The 23,546-nt window shown below is 36.0% G+C and overlaps 1 long non-coding RNA gene and 1 other non-coding gene across 2 annotated transcripts in view; one reads left to right on the top strand and one right to left on the bottom strand.

Moving 5' to 3' along the window:
- LOC116862920 overlaps nt 1-15,151 on the bottom strand; it is a 103,429-nt gene extending 88,278 nt beyond the window's left edge. Inside the window, exon 1 of the long non-coding RNA XR_004381735.1 lies at nt 15,130-15,151. This is a non-coding gene — a long non-coding RNA (uncharacterized LOC116862920). The remainder of the gene's footprint in view (nt 1-15,129) is intronic.
- Nucleotides 15,152-18,366: 3,215 nt separating this feature from the next.
- LOC116862921 lies at nt 18,367-18,471 on the top strand. Its single transcript, XR_004381736.1, has one exon. It is a non-coding gene; the product is annotated as a U6 spliceosomal RNA (small nuclear RNA).
- Nucleotides 18,472-23,546: the final 5,075 nt, after the last annotated feature.

Raw genomic sequence — 23,546 nt, 5'->3', positions numbered from 1 at the left:
AAAAGTATGAATTACAACAAAGAGAAACAGAAAAGTGTACTAGAGACATTAAACACAAGTTCACTTCTCAAACTCAACACCTTAAAAAAAACGAATCATCAGGTCAAAAATGAGCAGAAGACAAGAACAGACATTTCTCTAAAAAAGACATACAAATGGCTAACAGACACATGAAAAAAATGTTCACCATCATTCGCAATCAGAGAAATTCAAATCAAAACCACCCTGAGGTACCACCTTACAATGTCAGTTAGAATGGCAAAAATTAACAAGGCAGGAAAATACAAAAGCTGGAGAGGATATGGAGAAAGAGGAACCCTCTCACACTGTTGGTAGGAATATAAGTTGGTACAGCCACTTTGGAAAACAGTATGGAGGCTCCTCAAAAAGTTAAAAATAGAGCTACCCTCTGACCCAGCAACTGCAGTACTGGTATTTACTCCAAAGATACAGATGTAGTGAAAAGAAAGGACACATGCACCCTGATATTCATAGCAGCAATGTCCACACTAGCCAAACTGTGGAAGGAGCTGAGATGCCCCTCAACAAATGAATGGATAAAGAAGATGTGGTCCACATATACAATGGAATATTACTCAGCCATCAGAAAGGATGAATACTCACCATTTGCATTGACATGGATAGAACTGGAGAGTATTATGCTAAGTGAAATAAGTCAAGCAGAGAAGGACAATTATCATATGGTTTCACCTATATATGGAACATAAGTAATAGCATGGAGGACATTAGAAGGAAGGGAAAAATGGTGGGGGGGGATCAGGAGGAGACGAACCATGAGAGAGTATGGACTCCAGGAAATAAACTGAGGGTTTCAGAGGGGAGGGGAGCAGGGAGACGGGTTAGCCCGGTGACGGGTATTAAGGAGGGTACATATTGCAATGAGCACTGGGTATTATATGCAAACCATGAACCATGGAACACTCCATCAAAAACGAATGAAGTACTGTATGGTGACTAATACAACATTTTAAAAAAAGATAATTAAAAAAATAAACACGGGTGCCTGGGTGGCTCAGTCTTTAAGCATCTGCCTTAGGCTCAGGTCATGATCCTAGGGTACTGGGATCAAGCCCCACATTGGGCTCCCCACTCAGCAGAAAGCCTGCTTCTCCCTCTCCCACTCCCACTCCCCCTGCTTGTGTTCCCTCTCTTGCTGTGTCTCCCTCTGTCAAATAAATAAAATCTTTATAAAAAAAAAATAAACACAAGTCCAAAAAATGGAGTGGATCTGAAGATGTTATGCTATAAAGATGTTAATTCTCTTTCAGATTCATCAAATTCATCCTCAAATTCGATATAATTTCAATTATAATTCTGGCAGATTATTTTATATGAATTGATAACCTGATTATAAATACGTTTAATATACAAAGATCAAGAACAGCCAGGACAATCTTGGAAAGGACAAAGCTTAAAAATCTACACCCCCACCAGATTACTGATATTCCTTTTTTTAATTTACAGTCAATGAAACAGGATAGTACTAAAGCAAGGAAAGACAAATAGAGCAATGGAACTGTAACAGTTGAGAAACAAATCCCCATATGTAGGAATGCTTGATTTATGAGAAATATGGCACTGTAGCCAGGGAAAGAATGGTCTTTTCAGTAAATGACAGTAAGCCAAATGGATACCCATGACCAAAAAACAAACAAACCTGAGCCTATCTCATACAACCACAAAAGTCCAGGTAAACTACCACTCTAGATATAAAAGACAAAGACAGTAAAGTTTCTAAAGAAAACATGTAGAAGAACATCTTCATGAGCTTGGACTAGGTAGAGATTTCTTTAAAACATGGGACCCCAAAACAGCAAATTCAATAAATGAAAAATACAAATGAATGCAGCTGCATTAAAATTAGTCTTTCCTCCTCATTAAGGACCCCATTAAGGAGCAAAAGGCAAGCCTCAGAATGTAAGATCTTTAAAGATTTTTATTTGTTTATCTGACAGACAGAGATCACAAGTAGGCAGAGAGGCAGGCAGAGAGAGGGGGAAGCAGGCTCCCCCCCGCCAAGGAGACAGCCCGATGCGGGGCTTGATCCCAGCACCCTGGGATCATGACCTGAGCCGAAGACAGAGGCTTCAACCCACTGACCCACCCAGGCACCCCAGAATGGAAGATCTTTACAACACATTCAGCAAAGAGCTCCTAACCAAAAACATAAAGAACTCCTGGAAATCAACAGGAAAAAGACACATACTGCCAACAGAAAAGAGATTTAAATGGGTACTCAGGAGCATACCCAAATGACCATTAGTAATCAGGGAAGCACAGATTAAAACCCCAATGAAATGTCTCTACATGTTTAAGAAAAAGTATAAAAATAAAAAAGTGACAATACCAAGTACTGGGAAGGATGCAGAGCAACTGGAACTCTCAAACTTGCCCACAGGAACGTAAGTCCTGTAACCACTTCTATCAAAGAGGTAGTGTGATACAGTCATAATGTGGAAGGGAGCAAAGAAAGGAAGTGCATTACTGCAAGAAGCCATACTCTAACATGAAGGTGAAAAGTGGAAACAGAAAGTCAGAAAGATCTGTTGTCTGGTGGGGCAAAATACACAAAAAAGGCACTATCCTTTAACTACTTACTCAGTAAAGGCTCAGTTTGGCTTTTACAGTGTTACCTACTGTGTGAACTACTAACACTGTGTGCTGTTAACCTTAAACTGATTCACCCTCAAATAAGCTATTTCTCATTACATCCTAACCTCAATAGTGCTGACACCCATTTGCTGTGTTCCCCAACACATTCCACAAGAGGAAAACGGGCATATGTGCCAGGGTAAGTAGGAAATTGAGATTGCAACTCAGGATTAAAGGCAGTTAAAGGCAACACCCCTTTCCAAAAGTCCATTCCTCTTTCAGAGCATTTCGTAATACTGAGTGGAAACCTCAGAAAATCAAGAAACTACCCACACACCCTTCTCTTTTTTCCTATTCCACTTGTTTCTTCTAAATCTGGGCAGATATACTGCATCCTGTAACTGAGCTGCCAATTATTGACAAACCAAGGGCCAGCAAGTCCGTTGTTTAAATCTCATGAGCCAAACTGCTCTTGAATGTGAGTAAAATTTAAAAAGAAATAATTTTAAATAAAAAAGCATTATTAATAGCTTGAAAAGAACTGCAAGGTAACAAAAGTAATAATGATTTGGTCATTAGAATCTAGCACACATGCACTACCCAAACCTTGGCACCTTACTATGTCCCTTTTAGGGTCAGACAGGATGACAAGAAGGTGACTGCATCCATGTCATAGAAATTTAGATTAAACACGGTCTGTTTAAAGTTCTCATGATCCCAAGGGTGTCATTTAAGACACAGAGACATTTAAAAAGATTGTTCTTATAAATTTTGTGACTATCATTAGATCAATTCAGACTGACCACTAACTAGATCAATTTAGATTTACCACTTCAGCAACTAGTACATCTTTTATAAAACACTTCCAAGTTTCACCAACCTACATTTTATAATCTGAACAAAATTCACTACTAATTTATCACACAGATAAGCTGTTCTGTACTGTAGCTTCCTCCTGGGCTCAAACTCTTATTTACCAACTCCAACGGCTTCTCATCTCATTCAAAATAAAAGTATCTAAAATTTTACTAAAGAAAATTAAAAGGAAATATGAAGAAATGGGAAGCTATCCCTGAATGGAAAGACTATTGGAATTATGCCAATTCTTCCCAAGTTACCTTACAAGAACAAAGAAATTACAAGAGTAGTACCAATATTTTTTGTAACCTAAACAAAATGATTCTAAAACCCATCTGGAAGGAAAAAAAAAAAAAAACAGTTGAAAAAAGCAAAACATTTTTGTAGAAGAAGTGTAATGAAAAAAAAATTTGTCTATCATACACAATAAGTATGTATTATAAAGTTGCCTTAAGGAAAACCACTTCAAGCTAGTTCAAGAACAGATTTCAAAAATCAAAGGGACCAAAAGAAACCCTAGTATACAGAAAAATTCAACAAAAGCTAAAGGTAACATTTAAAGTCAAAGAAAACACAGGAGTTGTAAACAAAAAAAAATGGTCCTAATTTTTTTAAAAAAATGTTCTTGATTAACTAAATTAACAACTGATTAACTGAGAAAAAAGTTAGATAGCTATTTCATAATAACAGAACCTATGTGGGTTAACGAGTTAAATATCAAAAAATAAGAAAACACAATAGTGCTAGGAGAAATACATGCATATGTTTAATCTGATCTTGTAGTAAAAAGTCCTATATAAGCATACTAACAAAGGAAAAAATAAAAAAGAAGCTGACAGATTTGGCCACATGAAAATAGAAACTGTGACACCCAAGAATGCCATAAATAAATTTAAAGGACAAATGACAAAATAAGGAAAAAAAAAAGTGCACATATATGACTGTTTAAAAAAAAAAAAAACCTGGGATTCCTGGGTGGCTCAGTTAAGCGGCTGCCTTCAGCTCAGGACATGATCCCAGGGTCCTGAGATTGAGTTCTATATCTGGCTCCTTACTCATTGAGGAGCCTGCTTTCTCCCTCTGCCTGCCACTCCCCTGGCTTGTGGTATCTCTCTCTCTCTCTGACCAATAAGTAAGTTTTTTAAAAATAACAAAAAAAAAAAAAAAAATTAAAATTAATTCAAAAAATACTCCATGTCTTCAGTAGACTGAATTATAGAACTAATTAAAATATATTTAAGTAACTGAAAAAACGGACAATGGATATAAACCTCACAAGAAATAAGTATAATGACCAATGCAACATATGGGGCAGTCAAAATCTCAACAAAAGAAATAAAAATCAAAATAAGATAACATGGTTACTTATCAGACTGCTAAATGCTCACATGCACATGTGCACATACACAAAAATATCCAGTTTTGATAAGAATCAATGAAAAGGCTTTCTTATATTTGCATACAGATATAGCCTTTCTAGAGATTAATTTGATATACTATCAAAAGCATTAAAAAGGAGTATCTCTCTCAAGGAGAGAGATCCCTTTAAACCAACAACTCTATGCTAAGGTATTTGGTTTAAGGAAATAATAATAAAGAATTTTTTTACATGATTTTTCTATAAGGATATTCTCTGTGGTGTTTATATTATAAAAAATCAGAAGAGGGCGCCTGGGTGGCTCAGTCAGTTAATCATCTGCTTTCAGCTCAGGTCATAATCTCAGAATCCTGGGATTGAGCCCCACGTCTGGCTCTCTGCTCACCCAGGAGTTTGTTTCTCCCTCTCCCTCTGCTAGTGTTCTCTCTCTCAAACAAATAAAATCTTAAAAAAAAAATTTTTAATTAAAAAAAAAATCAGAACAAATCAAATGAATAATAACTGGAGGCTGGTTAAATACTATAGTCCATAAAAGGTTATGGTGAGGCCATTCAAACTCATGCTTTGTAATAATATTTTATGACATTTAAAAAGAAATATTAAAAATAGTTTATAAGAGAATAATCTGGGGGAGAAACTTTTTAAGCCAAATTATTAACAGTATTTATTTACAACTAGATGGAGAGAGAGCTGCTCTGTACTTCTAAAAATTTTATAAAATGAATTCATGACATATAATTATAAAAAAGGGGGATAAATTTGAAATATACAATTACATCTGAAATATACTTTCAATTTAAAATATAAAACTAGAGACTAGCTTCCTCTGTCATTTCTTATTTTTAATTTGGGGGATATTTAAAGGAAGTTTTAAAACATTATATAGCTGGATAGGATAAGCTATGCTGTGGTAATAAATAATACCCCAATTCTGGTGTATCAGAAAGTTTATTTCTCATTCATACAAAACCCGCTGAATATATGGGCAACTTTCCAGGACAGCTGTCTTCCATGTGGGGACTCAGTGAGTCAGCTACTCCAATATTGTAACTCCACCATATCAATACAGTTTCCATCACTGACCACAGCTTAAGAGGAAGGAAGAAAGGAGGGAAAAAGTGAAGGAAAGGGGAAGGGATGTCCCCATCTAACCTCAAAAGAGCTAGAAAAATCAACCTTTCTGTTTGCCCAGGAAGGAGTAACATAAAAAGGGATTTGAAAATTTATTAGAGTATTGTCTTTGCCACAGTGTTCATAGGATTACTGCAACCCAGGATCAGGATGTTGATGCTGTGAAAAAACAGAAGTTTATTATTCATTCTCATTCCTCCAAATACATTCTAAGATCCAGTGGCACTTTAAAGAACCTGCAGTTTCCTAAGCCACTCTTTCAATCCACAGTACCTTTACATCTGCTATTACCTCTCTCAGTAACTTCCTTATCTTCCTTCAAGATTCAAATGTCAACTCTTTTGTGAAGTCTTTCCTCTTTTCTTATACCTACTGGGTCTCTCCACAACAAATACAGGGGTGTATTCAGCATTGAATATAGGCCTCTATTACCCTGCTTGTCACACTGAATCATAGATATGGAGGTCTGTATCTGCCTTCCAATTACGCTGAGAGCTCCTTAAGAGTAAATAACCTAATCCATCTTCCTTTAAACCTGCCCCTGGTATAATGTTGGGGTTTATTAAATGTCTGTTGAACAAACGAATATGATCATAAGAAAACAAGGTCTCCACTAATAAGAGTTATCTCAAATTGTCAGCACTTTCATGCAGTGGGTTGAATGGCATACCAACAAAATTCATGTCAACCTATAACTTCAAAATGTGATCTTATTTGGAAATAGGGTCTTCATAGATACAAGGTAAGGACTGAGATAGTACTGGAAAAAGGTGAGTCCTACATTTAATGATGGTATCCTTTATTTAATGAGGGTATTCTTATTATCCTTCATTTAATGAGGGTATCCTTACCAGAGACAAAAAATATACACAGAGAAGAAGGCCATGTGAAACTGGAGGTAGATAAAATTACACTGCCACAAATCAAAGACCACAAGGAGAAGATCTCAGAAGCTAAAATAGGCAAGAACGAACGGATTCTCCCTAGATCCTTGATTTTGGATTTCTGGGCTCTAGAACTGTAAGAGAATAAATTTCTCTTGGTTTTTGTGAGGTTTTTTGTTTGTTTTCTTTTTTTTTCCCCCCCTTTTTTCTTTTTTCCTTTTCTCTTCATAAATTTCTCTTAAGATGCCAGGTTTGTGGCAAATTGTTAAAAGAGCCCTAGGAAACTAATATACTTGCTATTAGAAATACTAAAGTGCAATGTAGCAGGAAAAATACAAAGGGCAAAATGGGGAAAACCAATACATTTCCTCCCAACAGATTTGTAAATCCGGTGGAAGCATTATGTAAAACTTAGAGAGTGATAATGGCATTGGCAACAGCTGCCTCAACAGTTGTTTCTACTGTCCTCCAACAGCAGAAAATAAAGTTGTCATGACAGGAAGAAAAGTGATCATCCCTGGCACTTCTCAGATTTCGTATCAATTTTGTTACCAAAGTGTTCCAGATTTCTTGACTGTCTGAGGTAATAAGCACCAGTAGCATCCTTATAGTACAGGAGAGGTATTTTCTAAAGCTCCCAAATGAACAAGTTTGAGTGTTCAACAAATATTAAATTTAAGCATGGAACTGCAATAACACTAACAAGGAGACCTTCGCCACAGCGTGTGCCCCAGTGAGAAAAATTCAAAACCAAAACTTCAAAACCTATGAATTTGATAAGAAGCATGTTTAGACAGTTGAAGCTTTTTGCTATTGTTTTTTCAAACTAGGGTTTTCCAACCTTTTTTTTCTGTCTTTATGCTTCTTTTGAGTGATAACCTTCTTTCTGTGTTTTTAGGGAGTGGTTTCTTCAAGTGAAAAAATAAGGTATTTTCTATGTAAATCTGGAAATAGCTATGTCTCTGGTTATAAAGTTCCCATCTTTTATTCTCTTCTGAAGGTAAGTTAGAAATCTGAGAAAATTTAAGCCATCTACTCCCCTAGTTTCATTTCTCTCAAAACAGAAAATCTAGTTATCTGTAGAGGTATAATACAGGCTTTAAGTCTTGGAATCCATTTTAGGGGAAGGACTAGGCAGAAAACAACACATTCTGCCCTTCCCATTTCAAATTGTAAAGCTTCCCTCACAATTATTTCTTTTCCCAAATCCTGGTCCTATATGAAATGCTTGTTAAAGCACATTATTGTCCTAACTGGTTTCTCTGCATCTAACCATTCTATATCCTTCCAATTTACTTTCTGTCAAAGTGAAACTCTTGTAACACTGCTGTCAATGTGTCACATCTCTGCTCAAAAACCTCCCAGGTGAAATCACAAAATCAAAGTCACTGGGTCAGGTATGAGAAAACATTTAACTATAAAAAATACATCACTGTTACTATTAAGTACTAATAATTCTTTTAAAAGTTATAACAATAAAAGTACCTAAATCAAATTCAAAATTATAACACAGAAAAATCTTTCAGATAGTAGAGTTGGAAGCTAACGCTAAGTTTTCAATACTCATTACCAAGGTGTAAACAACTGAAATAAATGTTCATTATTAAAATACTAGGGGGAATATATTCAACTAACTTAACCATAGGATGAACTACTCCTAAGATGATCTTTTTTGATGTGTTCAGAGCACAAAGAACTCTCTACAGCAGGGAATTAAAAAGATTGTTTTGTTTTGTTTCATAAAAAGGAATATACATCTATTAGCCGCCCCTTTGCTCAATGACTGCACACTTTTTGTTGGCACTATGCAAGAAAAACAAGAAGAGAGTTCATTTCTGTAGTAACTAAATTTCTACTATTATTTTTATAAACAAAACAACAAAAATCAAGTTGCTATGTATTCACGAAACATGTCTGCTTATCTTAGTTTGTATTAGTGACACCAACACCAAGCAAATGGCCACTACAGGATAGCCAACTCCAAGTTCACATATTCCCAAGCACTCAAAATACACAAAACTTTCTGGTATGCAAGAAGTCTGGTATTTACAGACTTGAGTCTTTTTTCATAATTATATACTGTATCTCCAGGTGTTTTATTCAATCAGAATTTCATAAGGCCTTGATCACTGTTGGCATGACAACACAAAAAAATGTCAGCAAATACATATAAGCAATGGAGAAATTCCCTAAGTTTTTTTGATCAGATTTTGATAATCACACAGCATCTTATGCTTTCACAGAAAGGAAGAGTGGGGTATCCTAAGGATGCTCATTACCTGTCAGGTCCTTCTAACAACTATTTCCAAATGGCTATGGCTATAAGCCTCTTTATCCCTCTATCAGTAAATAATTTGACAAAACTAATAATTTTTAAGAGGGGGGGAGAAACTTGAACATGTTCTGCTTTAAAATGAGTATATTACAAATCAGATTCTATGCTAGCCATCCCAAGATACAGAAAAAAGACAAAAAAAATTTTTTTTTTAATGAAGGCTTATCAAAATTAATCAGCTTGAAGATAGTAAAAGCCTGGATCCTGATTCTTTATACTTCAACACTATGAACAAACCCATTCCTCAGAGATATAATAGAACATTTCTATAAGTTTAATTGATTTTCAACATGGGTGATAAAGTAATTTAATGAGGAAGGGATAATCCTTTCAAAAATGGTACTGGAACAACTAGAGATTCACTTGACATAAGGGCATGAATAATAAAATAGTTCATAAACTGAACATCAAAATTAAAATCCCCTATTTTTCAAAAGACACCATTAAGAAAATGAAATGGTGGTTGGGGAGCCTGAGTGGCTCAGTGGGTTAAGCTCAGCTCAGGTCTGCCTTCAGCTCAAGTCATGATCCCGGGGTCCTAGGATCGAGCCCCGCATCAGGCTCTCTGCTCAGCGGAGAGCCTGCTTCCCTTCCTCTCTCTCTCTGCCTGCCTCTCTGCCTATTTGTGATCTCTGCTCTGTCAAATAAATAAATAAAATCTTAAAAAAAAAAAAAAAAGAGAGAGAGAGAAGAAAATGAAATGGTGAGCCTTATACTAGAAGAAAATATCTATAATAAATATATTTGACAAAGGACTAGAATATTTATTATATAAAGAATATATAGAGAACTCATAATTCAGTGGAATAAGAAAATAAAAAATCCAAATTTAATTAATACACAGAAGACCTGAATAGATAAATCCCTGAAGAATATAAACAATCTGTGATAATGCACATGCTCTATATTTTGATGGAGATATTTTTTACATAGGTATGTAGAATTGTCAAAATTCATCTAACAGCATACACTTGTTAAAGATTTATTTATTTAGAGACTGAGCCAGAACCAAGAGAGTTTACTTGTTGGCTTATCCAACTGTGCCAACCCAGGCACCCCTCCTCTAATTGTATATTTAAGATCTATGCATTTCACTTTATAAAAATTATAACTAATAAAAATATTCCATAATGCCTACTGTTAGCAAAGATAAATTTTGTTATCTATAAATTGGTACATTTCTCAAGTGCAACCAGGCAATTCATATCAAATTTGACTGAGCAATTTTTATGTCTAGGAATATATTGCAAGGAAGTTGTCAAACAGTAAACATAAGAGTATTTACTGCACCACTATTTTGTTTGTAACAGAAAATTTAAGAAAGACCTAACTAGGGGTCCCTAGGTGGTTCAGTCAGTTAAGAATCTGCCTTCGGTTCAGGTCACAATCTCAGGGTCCTCAGACTGAGCCCCATGTTCAGCTCCCTGCTCACAGGGAACCTGCTTCTCCCTCTCCTCCCTACTTGTGCGCTCGCCCTCTCTCTGTCTCTCTCTCCTTCTCCCTCTCAAATAAATAAAATCTTAAAAAAAAAAAAAAGACCTAAACGTGTATCAATAGAGGATTAATTGTGATGCATCCTATACTGGAATACTACTCAGTCAGTAAAAAATTGTAACATGGGTTATTGAGATAAGACTAGTATTGATACTACATACTACTGAAACTGGAAATCCCTCCAGACCCAGTCACTTGGTGCATAGGTGTCATACTATGACAAAAATAGCTCACTGTAGTGGTAACTGTAACCTTACATTTGAATTACAGCATTAGCATAGCCCAAAGATCCGGGGCAGCAATGGCCACACTGCAAATCTAAAAGAACAAAACTCAGCAATAACACATGATAATACATGACAAAGACCTGGGGCACCTAGGTGGCTCAGTTGGTTAAGAGTGTGACTTTTGGGGGCACCTGGGTGGCTCAGTGGATTAAAGCCTCTGCCTTCAGCTCAGGTCATGATCCCAGAGTCCTGGGATCGAGCCCCACATTGGGCTCTCTGCTCAGCAGGGAGCCTGCTTCACTTCTTCTCCCTGCCTGCCTCTGCCTACCTGTGATCTCTGTCAAATTAATTAATTAATTAATTTATTTTTTAAAAAAAGAGTGTGACTTTTGCTTTTGGCTCAGATCATGATCTTAGGGTCCTGAGATTAAACCCCCCACATCAGGCTCTGCACTTAGTGGGAATCTCCTTGTCCCTCTCCCTCTATTCCATCCCTGCCCCCACTCACACACAGGCACTCTTTCGCGGTCTCTCAAATAGATAAATAAATAAAATCTTTAAAAAAAAAAAAAAAAAAAGCAAAGACCTGTGATGACAGACTGATTCCTGAATACCCCCAAAAATACATGTAAAATTTTGTCTAAAGTTAAAACTTTTATGTGTTTTTCTTTCATCCATAGATTTCAAAAAAGTGAAGATACTTACGATGCAAAATAGCTTAAGAAAAAGTTATAAAGAAGCACACATGCTTATACATTAGCATAGGAGAAATGGGAGAAAAGGACTACCAGGAAATAGACCAAAATATCAAACAAAAGTCGTAGTGTAAGATTGTAAGTGACTTTCTCCCTTGTTGCTTTTGTAGTTTTAAATTTTATCAATAATATCAGTGTACTGTTTGTGAATTAAAGTATAATTACATTTTTAAATCAAATTAATCAGCAGAAACAGGCTAAACCAAGCCTGTTCATTTGTTTCTTTCTCTTTAAGGTTTCATTTGTTTCTCTGTCTTTAAGGTTTTAGTAAAAAGGAAGATAAGAACTATAGGTCTTCAAAAAAAAAGAACAAAGGAGAAAATAAAGCAATATTTTCAATCAGTCAATTAGTATGATAAGAGACAGAAATACTTGGAGAGTATAGAAAGTCAGATAGTAAAAGATTTTTAAAGAAAAATTATTAAGGTCAAAAGAAAAATCCAGCTACGAAACACAGAATTTTAAGGAGATCAAGCAAAAGTATAGTTTGAGTAAATTAATGATTCCAAAACTCCATTTTAACCATTAGTTTGTTTCCTTTCTTCCATCAAACCTTCATACCAGTTGCTAAGCAATATCTGGCTAAGTGCTGGACTATTACACTTCCTGACTAACTAGGAATGCTGGATCATTACATTTCCAGACTAAGTTAGAGATCTGGACTCTGTTACATTTCATGACTGCCTAGGATTGCAAAGGCCTCATTATACTTTCTAACTTATTTGGAATTCTGGACTTCATTTTATTTACTGACCAAAAGATCCTGTTATACTTTGTGTAAGTATATCAAGTCTTGTCACCCTAAATAGGAATACTGGGTCCAGATACACTAACTGCACTGAATCTCATTATACTCATTCAGAGTACTTGTAACTCTTTCACATTGACTGCCAGAACCACTACTTCCATTCTAATGTAAAACTCTAGATTTTGAGCTTCTAATCAATGCAGTCTGAATGACCAGAGACAGACACTAAAAGAACTGACAGTGTGGGTCATGATTACTTCAGAACAGTAGGAGCTTTTCCATTGTTTCTTCCTTGATGTATTACGTGGCTTGTCATTTGAGGTCCGTTGTTAAGAGAACACAACTTTGGAACCCAAACCAATATAATTTTGTATCATTCTTAAGCATGTACTTAAATGTTTCATGCATTAATGAGAAAATCATTTTTGGATTATGAGTTATCAAATTGAAATATTATTGATACACCCAAAATATTCACCCACAGGTTCCTATAAAATCAAGTCCCTATCTACTGTTCTGACTTTTAACATTCTCTCTCCTTTGCTCACTGCATTCTGGCCACATCAGACTTCTATCTCTTCCTCAAACACGTTAGCCCTCACCTCAGGGCCTTTGCATTTGTTCTTTCGTTTCTACAGTGTTTTTACCCCAGATCTTTACATGGCTGGCTTCTCATTTGAATTAGTAAGTGAGGGAGGTGTAATTATTTTGGAATTATATATTAGCTTTATAGAACAAGGCAAGTAGAAGGAAGAGAGATGTTACCAATGCCAGTTATCTTTGTCTAAAACCAAAATCTAAATTTGCTACTTAAACATACTAGTGATCACAACTGATATTTAAGACACATTGAAATAAATGTAGTTACAATGAGACATATATGTCCACTGCAGCTATTCAGAAGCAATTATATCACTTCTTCCTGCTAAATCTGGACATGATCCCATAAACCATAATACACTTTTTGAGGCAGACATTATCAACTGTCTTTGCACACAGTGAAAAAAATTGAACAGAGCTGGCTTATAACTTAAAACTATTTGCCATCTCTAGTATATGGGAATATGAATCTAGAGTCAGAAGACCTGGACTTCAAGTTTTGGCCCTGCAGTATCAATATAACGATGGGACCCAAAAGAAAAAAGAAAAGAAAAGAAAAAGAATTCAGGAAAGCAGATACACAGGATCTAAAAGACAGTGTAAAGGTGACAGGACCCATGAATTAATAGATCCTAGTGTGTGTAAAGGATTTTCTAAGTCAAGTTATTAAAGGGGATGAGATGGGGTGGGGGGTACCTGGGTGGCTCAGTGGGTTAAAGTTGCTGCCTTCGGCTCAGGTCATGATCCCAGAGTCCTGGGATCAAGCCCCCGGCTCTCTGCTCAGCAAGGAGCCTGCTTCCCCATCTCTCTCTGCCTGCCTCTCTGCCTACTTATGATCTCTGTCTGTCAAATAAATAAATCTTTTAAAAAAATAAAATAAAATAAAATAAAAATAAAGGGGATGAGATAGGGATAGGAATGAGGGATACCTGAAATTAAGAGTATAAAAGAGGTGGCAGTGATTAGTAATGGAAAAGCTAAAGTCAAGATTATAACAAAGGGTGCCTGAGACAGGATAAATTTTTGACATGCTGGGAGGAAATAAAGATCTGAAGCACCAAAGGATGGCATTCCAAATAAAGAGCTTAATAATAGGGGCGCCTGGGTGGCTCCGTGGGTTAAAGCCTCTGCCTTCTGCTCAGGTCATGATCCCAGGGTCTTGGGATCGAGCCCCACATCGGGCTCTCTGCTCAGCAGGGAGCCTGCTTCCTCCTCTCTCTCTCTGCCTGCCTCTCTGCCTACTTGTGATCTGTGAAATAAAAAAAAAAAGAGCTTAATAATAAAAAGGGTAGAGATATATAAAATTTGGTGGGACTTCCAGGTAACTGAAATCAACAGAGGCTGCCCAACTATCTGTCATCCAATATTTCCATCTGTGTCATTTATCTGACTCTTAGATCTGAACATATACTTTAACTAGGTTTGGTGATTTAAAAAAAAAAAATTCCTTGACATCTTTTTTTTTTTTTTTTAGATTTTATTTATTTCTTTGACAGAGACAGATCACAAGTAGGCAGAGAGGCAGGTGGGGGGGGGGGCACGGAGGAAGCAGTCTCCCTGCCAAGCAGAGAGCCCGATGTGGGGCTTGATCCCAGGACTCTGAGATCATGACCTGAGCCGAAGGCAGAGGCTCTAACCCACTGAGCCACCCAGGCGCCCCCCTTGACATCTCTTTTAAAATGAGCACAGCGTCTTGTCAGTACAGACTACAGAACACTGCCAAGAAAAAAGTCTCTTTCCTGTAGCTTCCAGCTGCAGCACAGGTGTTGGCAACATGGGTGGGAAGTGAGGACACCCAATGGAGTTCTACCCCAGTCATGAGCCCAGAACATGGTTCTGTCTATAACCATGCAGTCTTGGCTTACAGATAATCTTTCCACAGCCTTCACAACTGGAAAACTGCCCAGAGGTTTTCTGCCCACTGACCTCCCCTCCAAGTCCCTGTGCATGGCTACCTGCGGCCAGAGGGTTGGAACCACACTGCTGCTACTTCAAGTCCCCAGTCCTACCTGTGATCAGAGAATTCACAACTCCATGCAAGCCCGCTGCATACCCACACTACTGATGGCTGGTTTGCTCCCCCATCTTCCACCAGAGCGTACTTACCCAATGACTACAAACCAGTTCAGGTCTGGCCAAAGAGTGAACTTCTCTCCTGTTCAGTGGGCTGAACTACTTCTCCAAAAATGTTTGAATCCCTTCTAAGTTTGTCCTTCTTTAGGTACTCTCTCTTAACCCTAAAGTACAATATAGAGTTTTCTCATATCTTATACTTATTCCTTTATCATAGTTAATAATTCATTATATTAAAATTCACTTGTTTTTAACCTACTGTGTGGTTTTCTACATCTTGATTGGATCCAGACTATTACATCATCCAAAACAATACTAAACAACAAAGTGCAAATAAAGCTAAACAAAAATCATGCCTTCAACATGACTTGCAGAAAGAGAATATTGAAATTTCAAAGTAAGTGTGAGGAACATGTTCCTTTTGTTGATCATGTTCCTTTTTCCTTTTTAATAAAAAGAGGAAAATTACCAATTCCCAGTATATGGTCTCTCATGTTCCTCGTCCCATCCCTACCTCAGAAGACAGGCCTCCAGAGGGAAGCTAGAAAAGTAGATTCAACTACTGCCTAAGAGAAGATTACAACTACAGCTAGAGAAGTAGATTCAACTACTGCCTAAGAGCTTAAGTTCTGCCTGTCTGAAAACATTAAAAAGGTATAAAAAGGGGATCGTGGGTGGCTCAGCTGGTGAAGTGGCTCAGGTCATGATCCCAGGGTCCTGGGACAAAGTCCCGTGTCTGGCTTCCTGCTCAGCAGGTAGTCTGCTTCTCCTTCTCCCTGCCGCTCCCCCTAACTCATGTTCTTGCTTGCTCTGCTCTCTCTCTCTCAAATAAATAAATTTTAAAATCTTATAATTTAAAAAAATGTAATAAAAATACATAAAAAAATAAAAAGGTATAAACAGATCATAGCAAAGATTACAGGAAAGGGATTTATAAAGGCATAATTTAAAGGGGGAGGAATGACTTAAAGGGGCAGTCTAAAAAACACACAGCTACTGCAAAGAAAAAAAAAGCAAAAACAAAGTGAAAGGCTCCCTTTGATAGTCAAGTGGTAAAGGGGAAAAGAAGCAAAATGGGAAAGTCTAGTGTCTTACAAAAGAGAATCATAAAGTCAACGCTCCCATTACTTTTTATCACTCTTCAACTCCCCCCAAACACCAAAACAAATCAACCAAAAAACTGTCTTAAGTATCTGAGCTTTGCTAAATTGACAGAAGAGGGCGCCATTTAAATAAAAATATTGTTATTCATATCATCACCATAAAAATGAACATAAAAACACACAAACCAACCAATATATATGAGCTATTCCAAAAAAAAAAAAATCGGGAAATGAAATTTCATATGTATCTACTGAGGAAAATTCCCTTCCAAAAAACTACCATGAAACAGAGAAAAGCTGTAAATTAATACTCCAAACAATACATTTAAATAAACATTTGAAGAAAAACCATCTTCAATCAGAAAATTTTAAAACCATGAAAAATAACCAAAAAGGCAGAAGAAAGGAAAAAAAGCTGATAGTACCCAGGAAAAAGGAAAAAAATAAGATATTCTCAGAAATAAAGGATAAGTCACAAGGTACCCATGGGAAAATAGATGCCAACCAAAATTTCATGAGGGGAATTGAAGAAAGGCAGGAAAACAACCATAAGAATGAAAATAACATAACGAAAAAAGAAAAAGGATCAGAAATAAAGTACTTAAAGTGGAAGAGAGACAAAGTAGTCATATTCATATTGTCAAGTTCCTGAAAAAAAAAAAAAAAAAAAAAAAAAGGGAACAGAACTAAAACTTAAAGGTAAAATCTAAGAGGGGTGCCTGGGTGGCTCAATCAGTTGAGCATCCGATTCTTGACCTTAGCTTGGGTCTTGATTTCAGGATCATGAGTCTGAGCCCTGCATTGGGCTCCATACTCGGTATAAAGCCTACTTTAAAAAAATAATAAAAATTTTAAAAAATAAGTTTTAAAAAACTACAAGTAAGCTTTCTAAAAATAGACATGAATATATATTATATATTATATATTATATATCATATATATATTATATATTATTAATCTATAATAAGATCAGTGGAGGCCTAGAGGATATTAATTCAGAATGACCAAGTCTGAAACATATTTTAGTAACACTACTAAATTTCAAATATAAAGATAAAATCCTCACAGCCTCCAGGCAAAGATCAGTAACTTAAAAAGGCAAAGATTAAGATGGTATCAGTTTCCAAACCAATATATAAAGCAAGACAATGAAGCAGGTTTTTAAAAACACAATTAGGGGCACCTGGGTGGCAGAGTCATTTGGGCCACGCCTTTGGCTCAGGTCATGATCCCAGGGTCCTGGAATGGAGCCCTACATGGAACTCCCTGCTCAGTGGGCAGTCTGCTTTTCCCTCTCCTTCTGCCCCACCCTCTCCCTGCCTGCTCATTCTCTGTCTCTCTCAAATAAATAAATAAAATCTTTACCAAAAAAAAAAAAAAAGGCTTTTCCTAAATAAATAAATGCAAAATTAAAGAACATATGAACCAAAGATTTTATATGCAGCCAAGCTTCAAGTATCAGGGTTACCAGAAATTTTTCAACATTTAAGAACTTAGGGAATTCTGCAGTAATCAACCCTTGAGAAATCTACTAGGACAAGAGCTTATTAACCGACTGATGACTAAGAAAACTTTGGTGAAAGGACCAATGGTAAGTATTTTAAGAATATATAAATATACACGACTAAAACAGATGTGAGATGCAAGAAGAAAGACTAACGGACAAATTTAAATGCTCTGAAAAAGTATAAAGTAATTTTTTAAATGTAAAAAGGAAAACAGAATAAGAACACTGACTGTTATACAGGCAAAAGATAGGCTTAAATAATACTTAAAAATCGATAAATCACATTGTAAACAGCTAAAAAGGAAAATGAGACTAAGAGCATTAAAAAAGTTCAAGTATAAAAGTAACCACAAGAACATATAAGCATTCTTAAATACCAATAATTTAAGAAAAAATAACTGTAAATAAAAGGAAAGAAAATACAACTCATAGAAAACATAGCAAATACAACAAAGCATGATTACAAAATATTATGATAGCACTGAGACCAAACACATCTATCACATTAGTGAATATGAATGGACATAACTGTTAAAAAAACATTTTAAATTTGGCTCATGAAACAAGACTCTATATATGCTATACACAAGAGATTCACTTAAAACGAAATAACAAAATGACTAAATACAAAATTATTTAAAAATCAAGCTACTTGCCAAAGCTCGCTTCGGCAGCACATATACTAAAACTGGAATGATACAGAGAAGATTAGCACGGCCCCTGCGCAAGGATGACACACAAATTAGTGAAGCGTTCCATATTTTATAAATAAATAAATATATATATCAAGCTACTGGGGGCCCCTGGGTGCTCAGTCGGGTTAAGTGTCTGTCTGCCTTCAGCTCAGATCATGACCCTGGGGTCCTAGGACAGAGTCTTGTGCTGGGCTCTCTGCTCAGTGGGGAACCTGCTTCTCCCTCTCCCTCTGCCTGCCATCCCCCTTGGCTTGTGCTCTTTCTCTCTCTGTCAAATAAATAAATAAAAGCTTTAAAAAAAAAAAATCAAGCTAATGGACACAAAAAAAGAGTAGGAGTAGACATCTAGTATTAAATATAACAAAGGTCACTTTTATTTACAAAGACCACTTTTTAATGCCAAAAGCCACAACTCACAATGAAGTTACTACTCTTATGAATATGCATGCGTGGGGCACCCACATGGCTCAGTCAGTTAAGTGTCTGACTTTGGCTCAGGTCATGATCTCAGGGTCCTGGGTTTGAGCCCCGAGTCAGGATCCACTCTCAGCAGTGAGTCTGCTTCTTCCTCTCTCTTTGTCCCTCTCCGCTCTAGTGCATGCACGCGGTCTCTCTCACTTTCTCTCTCAAATAAATAAACAAAATCTTTTAAAAAAATGAGTATGCATGCATGGAATAAAACAGCAACCAACTTCATGAAAGAAAACTATAGGATATTTAAAAAGACACAGAAATACCTAATAATAGTAGACTAAGTATAGCACTCTCAATACAAGACAGATCAAGTGGACAAAACATAAGAAAGGAGGTAGAAGATCTTACGGATATATATTAAAATCTACATTTTGATAATAAAGAACACACATTCTCTCAAGAGCCAATGACACAAACACAAAAATCAATCATGTTAGGTTACAAAGAAACATAATCTTCAAGAAGTAGCAATGTTATAAACAATACTCTCTAAATCTAATACTATGGAATTAGAAGTTACTAACAAAAATAAGAAAAAAGGCTTTACATCTGGAAATTTTAAAACCACCTACTAAACATTTATTGGGGAAAGAAGAAAAACAAACTGAAATGACAGCGGTTTTTCAAAATAATGACAATGGATCATTAGAGAACTAAAGAGAGTATTACTTCCAACCTTATAATGGAAAGAGAGAGCACCCAAGTTCGTAACTTTTCTGGAACCCATTCACAGGGTGAACAACTGGCCTAAAATCTAAGACAGGAACATGCAGAGAAAGACAAAATGTGAGCACTGACTTGCTAGGGTAAGAATTACAGTAGGATGACTGACAAATTGGTAAAGAGTGAAAGTGTACTGGCGAATGAGAGTTAAGGCAAATATAGGAAATCTGCAAGTTCTTACAGGCTTTTGCTCTGTAAATACCACCAAGTACTCACAGAAAAAAAAAAACTGGCAGTCTTGAGAAAGTCTCTACTAACAGAGAACAAAGGGAAAAGAACAGCAGATGCTATGGGAGAGGCACAAACTATCAGGACCCTTCCATCTCCCTCACAAAACAAAAGCCTGAGAGGAGAAAGAGCAACAAAGATTGTCACCTTAGGGCACTGTGTGATATCTACAGTGATCTGAAAAGTAAAAAGAGGGAAAATCCTCTACCCCAAAGAGAGGGGCAGGAAAACATGCTAGGCTCGGAATGGTGCCTAAAGAGTGACAGGAGCTTGGAGAAGGCCACAAACCCAAGACCCAGGGACTCAATGCCTGCAGAAGACAAAGTATTACCAGAACAATAGAGGATGCCTTCCAGTACCCACAACCAGTCTAGCTCACAGAGTAACAAGCAGCTTGCAAGAAACACCCTCTCTGAAGCACAGAAAAAAACAAAAGCTGAGGGAGCAGTGAAAATTAAAAACAAAAAACAAAAAAACATTAAACAAAAAACTCCCACAAACCAGTCAACTCCCTAAACACATGAAATCACAAGAATCTCGCAGTCTTGAGAAAGTCCCCAGTAAGGTAGAGATAAAAGGGAAAATAGCAGCAGGCACGGTGGAAGGGGCACAAAACTCTAGCAGGACCCTTCCATCTTCCTCATTGAGCAAAGCCAGAAGAGAAATAAATCTCAAATCCAACCCAACTCAACTCAAAATTAGATCAACTCAAAACACCAGCACAAAAGTCTTTTTAGCATAAAAAAAGGCATGTCCATTTCTAGATCTTAGTTTCTACTATCCTACATAAAATGTCCAACTTCTAGAAAAAAATTGCAAAGCATACCAAAAGGCCAGAAAATCACACAGGCAAATACAAGCAGTCATCAGAAACAGACTCAGGAAGGATAGAGATGTTAGAATTGTCAGGGAATATTAAATGACTACTGAATATGTTAAATAGTTAAGTATATTTAAATAACAATACGTTAAAGGCTCTAACGGAAAAAAACAGATAACATGTAAGACTAGATGAGTAATTTAAGCAGAGTTGGAAACTATGCTGGAGGATAAAAACAAAAAACAAAAATCTGTAACAGTGATGAAGAATATCTTCAACAGGCTTATCAATAGAATTAACATAGTCAAGGAAAGAATCGGTGAACTTGCAGATAGGTATGTAAGAAATTAGCCACACTGAAACACAAAGAAAAAAAGAAGGGGAAAAAACATAAAAAAAGAATCCAAGAGTTGTAGGACAAAATCAAACTACAGTTACTCTTGAATAATGCAGGGGAGTTAAGGGTGCCAACCCCACACACAGTCAAAAATCCACACAACTTCTGACTCCACAAAAACTTTACTAATAGCATACTGTTGACTGGAAGCCTTACTAATAACATAAACAGTTAATTAACACATATTTTCTATGTTCTATGTACAATATACTATATTCTTACAATAAAGTGAACTAAAGAAAAGAAAATGTTGGGCGCCTGGGTGGCTCAGTGGGTTAAGCCTCTGCCTTCGGCTCAGGTCATGATCTCAGGGTCCTGGGATTGAGTCCCACATCCGGCTCTCTGCTCGGCAGGGAGCCTGCTTCCCCCCTCTCTCTCCCTGCCTGCCTCTCTGCCTGCTTGTGATTTCTCTCTCTGTGTGTTAAATAAATAAATAAAATCTTTTTAAAAAAAAGAAAAAGAAAACGTTACTAAGAAAGTCATAAGGGAGACAAAATACATTTACAGTACTGTACTATATTTTTTTAAAAATCCATGGATAAGCAGACCCACACAGTTCAAGTTTGTATTGTTTATGACTACTGTGTTTAAAAAAAAAAAAAGACTACTGTATTTAATATACACAAAGTCAAAAATACAGAAGAAAAAAGAAAAATAATAATTTTCAAAACCAACTAAAGAGAGCTTGCAGTTGCATAACACTGTGAATACACTAAATACCACTGACCTGTACATATTAATACGGCTAACTACATGTAATGTTAATCTCAATTAAATAAAAGAAAAAAGAATCTTTAAAACCAGATCCAAGAATATGAAGCAGAACTACAAAAGCTACACACACACACACCCTCCCTCTCAGGCAGATCATATTCAAACTGCTGAAAAACAAACACAAAGAGAAAATCTTGAAGGCAGCCAGAAGAACAAATATTAGAAAATAAATAGACTTCTTTCCAGAAACCATGCAAGCTAGAAAATAAGAGAGTAACATTCAACTTTAAAGTGCTGAAGGGGGAAAAAACTGTCAACCCAGAATTCCATACCCACTTAAAGCATCTTTCAAAAATGAAGAAATGAAAACTTTCTCAGAAAAACAAGAAACTAGGAGAATTTATTGCCACCAAACCTACCCTACAAGAAATATTAAAGGAAGTAGCTCAGGCAGAAGGAATATGATACCTGACAAAAATTTAAATCTACTCAAAGAAAGTTAACAAATGTAAGTAAAATAAAATTATTTTCTCCTTACATTTTACTGTTCTAAAAGAAAAGTGACTACCTGAAGTAAAAACTGTCACAACATACTGTGTTTATAGCATTTGCAAAACTAAAATAACATGACAATAACAATATAAAAAATGGGACAGAAGAATTAGTAATACAATGCTATAGGGCCATCAACACTATACATGGAGCAGTATATTATTATTTAAATGTAGATTCTGATTGTTTAAAGATTATTTTGTACAACCTGGGACAACTACTATAAATAATTTCATGAGAAATATATTAACAAATCAATAGAAGAGATAAAATTAGTAAAATATTTCTATAGTCTCAGCATATCTCCACATAAGATATTTACTAATTACAAAGAGGAAAATAGTAACCACAGTGAAGAAACCTAGAAGACATCACCTAAAACAATGTCAAAATTAACATCACCAGTAATAAGACATACTGACATCATGTACCTTCTGGTACACTGAGAAAGGCATAAAATCGTATCTGTGATATTCTTCCCAAGAATACATATATGTTCAGTGTATTATGAGAAAACATCAGAGAAATTCAAACTCGGGAATATGCTACAAAATACCTGATCTGTACCCTCCAAGAGTGTCACAGTCATGAAACAAAGAATAACAAGGAATTGTCAGAGATTGGAGAAGGCTACAGAAACACAAAAAGTAAATGCACTGTGGATTTTAGAATGGATCTTGAATTTTAAAAAGTACATTAGTAAAATAACTAGTGATACTCAAATAAGGTCCATAGATTAGTTAATAATATTGTACCAATAGTATAAAAGTACTATTGTAGTAAGTATTGCACTAAAACTACCAATAGTACTGTGCCAGTTTTACCAATTTTCCCCAACTGCACTGTGGTTATGTAAGATGTCAATGTTAACAGAAGTTTGATAAAGGGTATTAAGAACCCTGAACTATTTTGCAACTCTTGTATAATTCCTTAACATTTTTAAATAACCTCATGTTCTAATAAACACGTTATTATCAGTCACTGTATGTTTTAAAAATATTCATCCTCTATGTATTAAATCAATTACTAAGAAGAAAATATAAATCCAAATGCAAGCCTAGAATTTATGAAAGTGCTATTAGACTTGCCATATCCCTAAAATACAGACCTCTGCCTATGGAGACTACTGGCCTCTAGAACTATACCTCAATTTTGACATTCAGAAAAAGGTAATAAACTTCCTGGTTTAGAAAAAAAAAAAATGCCAACATGTTAGCAATAATACAGAAAATACGTT

The sequence above is a fragment of the Lontra canadensis genome, unplaced genomic scaffold (genome assembly GCF_010015895.1).
Source record: "Lontra canadensis isolate GAN:19392208 unplaced genomic scaffold, GSC_riverotter_1.0 scaffold383, whole genome shotgun sequence".
Classification (NCBI taxonomy): Eukaryota; Metazoa; Chordata; class Mammalia; order Carnivora; family Mustelidae; genus Lontra; species Lontra canadensis.
This window is presented reverse-complemented; position numbering and strand designations above follow the sequence as displayed.